Genomic DNA, 7813 nt, shown 5'->3' with positions numbered 1-7813 from the left:
TTAGTCTATGTTTCAAAAATAATACTAATACCTTTCACTGATGGTGTATAGAGTTTTTTTTTTTTTTTTTTTTTTTTTTTACATTTCAATGTTAATTACCTTGGAAGGAGGTATGTTTGGTGATGTGTTGATTTGCATGGCATCCATGTACCATTACATGCACATTTCCACAATACAGAAAAAGTCAGACCTTACAATCTAATTTTCCTTCACTAAGTCAGATTCACGTTTACTAGTGTGATGCAAACGATTTTCTCGCATAATATTTCACACCATCACAGTCCACATTCACCTAACTTACCTGTTCACCAATTAAGATCCTGACCCTGACAATTATTAATGTAGGTAACCCAATAAACTTAAATAACCATCTGCAATAGAGGTAAATTGACACCGACACTATCACTTTTTAATTATTTTTTCCATATTCTATTCCTGCAGTGGTCATTGTGATGTGTTCTGAGATCTGAACAACTGGACATAAGAAGAATGCAATATCAGCAATTTCGTCTAAATTTCGAAACCTCCCTTTCTGATTGGGATACATTACGTCTGCAGTATAGTCATGGGACTAGTATTACGTACATTATTTTTTTAAAAAGTATCTTCTCATACTAGTATAATCATCCCTTATTCCTATGCATGAAGACAATAAAGCAAAAAATGAGCAAGAATTATACTAAGAAAATAAACAATGGTTATTGAAAAATTTGACTTCATTACTATGCTGTAAAAGAATAGGTAAGAAAGACTGTCCATATTTTCCTTGTTTCAGTATAGAGCGTTCCTCTCTCCTAAAATGTGCTCACAAAGAAACTGGTTTCGTCTTTACATTTATGATGGTAGGTACTTCTAACAATAATCAGTAGCTTAGTTGTAAAAGGTGGCTGAAATAAAGTGATTCGTGTGTGTAAATGCGCACCTAAGCTCCGTGCTGCATATTATTGTCATACTCGAGAGCATTCTTAACTTAATGTTATAGTGAAAAATAGGCAAATGTAACAAACTGGTAAAAGAGAAAGAATTGCTTAATGAGATAATTGAGTCAAACTTTCCTGTCATACCCAATAAACCTGATACTGTTTACAAAATCTTGAAGACATGTCTCAAAGAACTGTTAGGAGAAGTGACTACCGAAAAATTTTCTAAAAGTTGAGAAGTCTCAAATCAAGTATCATCTAAGTTGTTATCAGAAATCTCAGCTTTGCCTAATTGAAAGTCTAGTAAAAATTAAATACCCGTTAAGATCGATGAAATATCTTCTCAGACCCCAAAAATAGCTACTATATGTAAGGAAATGGCCAATAACTTTGCTGAGATGATTTCTACTTTAAGGAAATATGTCTACTCAGTTCACTGAAATATCGGCTATGATTAGGTAAAAGAGAAAGAATTGCTTAATGAGATAATTGAGCCAAACTTTCCTGTCATACCCAATGAACCTACTACTGTTTACAAAATCTTGAAGGCATGTCTCAAAGAACTGTTAGGAGAAGTGTCTACCGAAAAATTTTCTAAAAGTTGAGAAGTCTCAGATCAAGTATCATCTAAGTTGTTATCAGAAATCTCAGCTTTGCCTAATTGAAAGTCTAGTAAAGATAAAATATCCGTTAAGATCGATGAAATATCTTCTCAGACCCCAAAAATAGCTACTATATGTAAGGAAATGGCCAATAACTTTGCTGAGATGACTTCTACTATAAGGAAAAATGTCTACTCAGTTCACTGAAATATCGGCTATGATTAGGTAAAAGAGAAAGAATTGCTTAATGAGATAATTGAGCCAAACTTTCCTGTCATACCCAATGAACCTACTACTGTTTACAAAATCTTGAAGGCATGTCTCAAAGAACTGTTAGGAGAAGCGTCTACCGAAAAATTTTCTAAAACTTGAGAATTCTCAGATCAAGTATCATCTAAGTTGTTCTCAGAAATCTCAGCTTTGCCTAATTGAAAGTCTAGTAAAAAGTAAATACTCGTTAAGATCGATGAAATATCTTCTCAGACCCCAAAAATAGCTACTATATGTGAGGAAATGGCCAATAACTTTGCTGAGATGACTTCTACTTTATGGAAAAATGTCTACTCAGTTCACTGAAATATCGGCTATGATTAGGTAAAAGAGGAAGAATTGCTTAATGAGATAATTGAGCCAAACTTTCCTGTCATACCCAATGAACCTACTACTGTTTGCAAAATCTTGAAGGCATGTCTCAAAGAATTGTTAGGAGAAGTGTCTACCGAAAAATTTTCTAAAAGTTGAAAAGTCTCAGATCAAGTATCATCTAAGTTGTTCTCAGAAATCTCAGCTTTGGCTAATTGAAAGTCTAGTAAAGGTTAAATATCCGTTAAGATCGATGAAATATCTTCTCAGATCCCAAAATTAGCTACTATATGTTAGGAAATGGCCAATAACTTTGCTGAGATGACTTCTACTTTAAGGAAAAATGTCTGCTTAGTTCACTGAAATATCGGCTGTGATTAGGTAAAAGAGGAAGAATTGCTTAATGAGATAATTGAGCCAAACTTTCCTGTCATACCCAATGAGCCTACTACTGTTTACAAAATCTTGAAGACATGTCTCAAAGAAGTATTAGGAGAAGTGTCTACCGAAAAATTTTCTAAAAGTTGAGAAGTCTCAGATCAAGTATCATCTAAGTTGCTCTCAGAAATCTCAGCTTTGCCTAATTGAAAGTCTAGTAAAGATAAAATATCCGTTAAGATCGATGAAATAACTTTCCAGACCCCAAAATTAGCTACTATATGTAAGGGAATGGCCAATACCTTTGCTGAGATGACTTCTACTTTAAGGAAAAATGTCTACTCAGTTCACTGAAATATCGGCTATGATTAGGTAAATGACATACAACACAAATCACATGCTGACTGAACCCATATCACGCCCATTAAACCAAGAACAGTATCAGATGAGTTAACATTTCTCAGTAAAGAGCAAATAAATTCCCAACTACCATACTGTCGAACGTGTACCTGAGAATGCCACTTCAGAAAAGTTATTGAGCCCCAAGTTAATCCATCTGAGAATTCATAAAGCACAAACACAAGATGTAGTAGTGATAGAATAGAAACCAGTAATATAGAAACAGAGAAATCCGAAAAGAAATAAACGGCACTACGCACGTTGTCATCAGTTACCAAAAAAAGAAAACGTTTCTAAGCGCAATGGGACTTAACATCTGAAGTCATCAGTCCCACAGACGTGGGACTACGTAAACCTAACTAACCTAAGGACATCACACACATCCATGCCCGAGGCAGGATTGGAACCTGCGACCTAGAAGCCGCGTAGTTCCGGACTGAAGCGCCTAGAACCGCTCGGTCACAGCGGCCAGCTGACATCAGTTGCTACTCCACGTAGTGGAAACATTTATCCCATGCTACATGATGAAATGTTCAGCAACAAAACAAGGCAGATCTCTCATCAAAATATGTGTCCTATGCCGTGGGAGCAGTTCTGCGTTCACACCCAATATAAATGTTGTGCCGTTCGTTCACACAGCGCGGACGCCGCACGTACGACGATGCCACAGCCTTCTCGAGCTCCATGTGCCAACGCTCCAGTGGCAGCAGCGCGGCGTACTTCAAAGTGGTAACAGTGGGGGCGCCACAAGACATGCAGCAGTCATACCGCTGGAGTCGCCGGAGCCAATCAGGATGCAGCCCCAGGTGATTAAATAACGTCGTCGCGACAGGGGAATCGTCTGCTAGGCCTCTGAAGTGCGGAGCAGGTATCCTCTCAATGTGACCTTTGCTACGGACCTGTGCATGTGTGATTACGCTGAGTTCCGTTTCACCTTGTTTTCAGAATAAATCTTCTAAGTTGTAATTAATTCCGACTTTCAATTTGGTAGTTTAAACCTGGGACACAACACTTAGCAAGTGAATATTTGTCTGACAACGAAAATTCGGAGGGGTCCACAGATAAAAACGACAATAAGAGCAATAATCACTCTAGCACGGATCGCTTCTCTCTGTCAGACTTGATATTTTGTTGTCGCAGCACGTGATAATGTCAATTCAGTGATGCGGCTGGTGATGCCACGGTGGTATTTCACATGGTATGTCAAACACGGTCCACCTAATGTTAGAAATAGAATGTGGCAGTAATGCCGTCTGTTACTGCCTTTCCTGTTTCGGACCATGCTCTGATTCTGACACATCCACAGACCAAAATTTAAAACACAGACACTGATTTGGAACTTATGTACAGCACGTTACTTTTAAAATAAACTGGCGAAGAAACCACCCCTCGCAATATTAAGGGTGACCAAAGAGATTAAACCGAGGGATGGGATGGGGGGCAATCAAGATAATGAAGTAAACTCTTACGGTATTATGATGATTTGGAGATCTTATTGGAACTACTCACAGACAACTCCAAATGTCGTGTTCAGAACAAAGTACTCTACAGGTCACAATACGTACAGTAATTGGAGGAATATTAACTACTGATATATTAGAGCCGGCCCGAATGGCCGAGCGGTTCTAGGCACTACAGTATGGGACCGCGCGACCGCTACGGTCGCAGGTTCGAATCCTGCCTCGGTCATGGATGTGTGTGATGTCCTTAGTTTAGTTAGGTTTAAGTAGTTCTAAGTTCTAGGGAACTGATGACCTCAGAAGTTAAGCCCCATAGTGCTCAGAGCCATTTGAACCATTTTGTTATGTTAAACACAGGAGACATTCCTAGTTTAGTATTATCTGATTCTTCTAATCAAATCTCAGAGGTCAGTAAAGTACCCACATATCCAAAGCACAACTGTAGAAATACTGGAGCTATTGGTGTGTAGTAAAGTAATGTTAAGATGCTAACTCAGCTGGATGTGAAAATAGGAAATGGAGTAATAAAATGATCGTTCTTAATTAGAAGGGGATAAGTGGTCAGATTTCTATGAGAAAAGGATACAATGACTGACTTCTCTACTGGGAAATGTTCTTTTAACATCGATATACAGCCGATTGTCACAGGTTTCTTAAGAACGTAATTGGAGCATGGATAAATGCTGACAGTCTCCAAGAGTAAGAGTATTTGAAACAAAGAGATGCAATTCACCAGAAACACACTCACTGCAGTCAGATTGAAGGTATTTAGAATTTGGTAGAAGTTAACACTGTCTGATCCACTACTATTGATATACTACAGTAAGCAGTATTGACGGACTTTTTATTGAAATATGTACATGCCCAAGTAATCCTGGTGTTATCAAAACATACCAATATAGAATTCTGCATCCCGATGATCCTTTGTCACATCACATACCACACAGTCCTCTGAGCAAGAATGTAGCTGTTACTAATCAGGTAAGGTGAACAAAGTGTGTTAACTTATGTGCTGCTCAATCTGTTGCAGCAGTTCCCATTACGAAAATAACAGTAAGCCGTTATATACCATCTATTGGAAAGACTTCCTACCCTGCTGTCAAATAATGCCTTAGCTGTACCTGCCACATATGGAAAAGATTTCTACCCAAAAATGGCACTGAACTAATCTGATATCACGCTTCCACCCTGAAGCAAATCTGAGAGACGTATCTTTTGAGAATTCAATAGACTTATCACAACTACCTAGTTCTGCAAGGTTCGCAGGAGAGCTTCTGTAAAGTTTGGAAGGTAGGAGACGAGGTACTGGCAGAAGTAAAGCTGTGAGGACGGGACGTGAGTCGTGCTTGGGTACTCAGTCAGTCGGTTCTCAGCCGTGATACCGTGCGGACGGGCTCGGCGCGCCGGGCAGTGCTCCGCAGGTGTTGTTGTTTACCCGCTAGCGCGCGGTCGCGTCGTTGTATTGCCTTATAGTACCTGTACCGACCCGCCATGGCGTTCTCATTTCGAAAAGCTACAATCAAGTTAACGTTCAACGCATCGTACACAAGACCGAAGGTCCGTGAAATTGAACGGTTTCTGCGAGACATCATGCACATAGAACCACAAGAACTGATAGGCATTCATCTGTCTATTGTAACCAGCACAGTGTACCTCAAACTGATTGACGAAGCGGCGCCGGCCGCGGTGGTCTCGCGGTTCTAGGCGTGCAGTCCGGAACCGTGCGACTGCTACGGTCGCAGGTTCGAATCCTGCCTCGGGCATGGATGTGTGTGATGTCCTTAGGTTAGTTAGGTTTAAGTAGTTCTAAGTTCTAGGGGACTGATAACCACAGCAGTTGAGTCCCATAGTGCTCAGAGCCATTTGAACCATTTGACGAAGCGGCGTGCGACAGATTACTCCAACGATCTGCAAACGGCTCTCGCTTCTGTCACGCAGACGGTAATGTGAGCGTGGTAGGAGTTGACCATGCTGGTCTGGGGGTGCATACCGTGCGCATCTTTGAACAACCGCTCGAAGTTCCGGCCAACCTAGTCGTTGATGCGCTGCGGCCATACGGCACAGTTCTGAGCCACACAGAGGAGAAATGGAACACATTCGAAACGTACCCTGTCCTTTACGGGGTACGACAAGTGCGCATAGAACTTAAGAAGCACGTTCCATCATATATTTTCGTTGGTGGCTGCCGCGCAATTGTTATATATGATGGACAACCGAGGACCTGCTCGGGCTGCGGCCAAGAGGGCCACGTTAGAACTGAGTGTCTGCAGCGCCGCCTCATTCAGGTGCCCCGCAATGAACTTCTCCAACGATCCACTATGACCTCTCTCCCGCTAACATATGTGGAGGCGGCACGACATGATGTGATGGATGATCAAAACCTGCTACCTCCTCAAGCCGCTGCCAGCTCCGTTGGAGAGTCAGCGCCGTCGACGACGCCGCAGCCCAACGGTGCAGAGGTTCCTACAGCCTCTGCCAGCCACCGTCACTGTCGGGATCGGACACAGGGATTCCTAGCGACCGAGACTGTGTCGACCCCGCCCTCCAGTGGATTTCGAATCTCGGACCCGAAAGCAAAAATCACCCAAGCGACACAAGAAGAGGCGATTGTCAGTTGAAGAACAGGACAGGGATGTGAAGCCGGTGGAAGACATCGGCTTCGTTGACTCGTCCACAATTGCAACGGACTACAGTGGCATCATTCACCAGAAGGTGCCTGAAGACAAGAAACACTCTCCTAAATGTGGTGGCCCAGAAAACGAGGCGCATGGCGTCGACTCCCAAAATGTGGGCTCCTGTGAAAGCGACCAGCCACCAATGACATCACAATCGTCTCTTGGTAATTGGGCAGACGATATGGAGGCAGATGATTCACAGCGATATCTTCACCAGAGCCCATGGCAGACATTGAGCCCGGAGGGCTCTGCCAGTCAGGGACTCATACGGCACAGTAAAGCACAGCATGCAGATGGATGGCTGTGTGGTGTGTGAGATCACTGTGGGCTTGCACCGGCACACTGCCTCCGCCACTTGATATGTCTCAGTCATACCGTGTGGGAACAGTCAATGTAAATGGTGTCCACTCCACTGTCAAGACCCGCATGTTACACGACATGATCAGAGCGGCAGACTTGGACATTGCCCTTCTCCAGTAGGTCCGTCCCGAGCTGCGTTTAGACCTATATGGCTACACCACCTACAGCCTACCCTTAGGTGATGGCGCAGGAGGAACGGCCATCCTTCTCCGAGATGGCATAGACGAGACGGACGTGACGTACTTGCCGAACGGGCGAGGCATTGCACTCACACTTGGCGCAGTCCGCCTCATTAACGTCTACGCTCCCTCCGGTAATTCGCACCGTGGTGACAGGCATGTCTTCTACTCGGAGGAGGTAGCCCCACTTTTGCAAGGAAATATGGACCATTATATAGTGGGCGGCGATTTTAACAGCGTTCTGCGGCCCGAGGACCA

Source organism: Schistocerca nitens, chromosome 7 (assembly GCF_023898315.1).
Source record: "Schistocerca nitens isolate TAMUIC-IGC-003100 chromosome 7, iqSchNite1.1, whole genome shotgun sequence".
NCBI lineage: Eukaryota > Metazoa > Arthropoda > Insecta > Orthoptera > Acrididae > Schistocerca > Schistocerca nitens.
The sequence above is the reverse complement of the archived record's forward strand: the minus strand, read 5'-3'. Positions refer to the sequence as shown.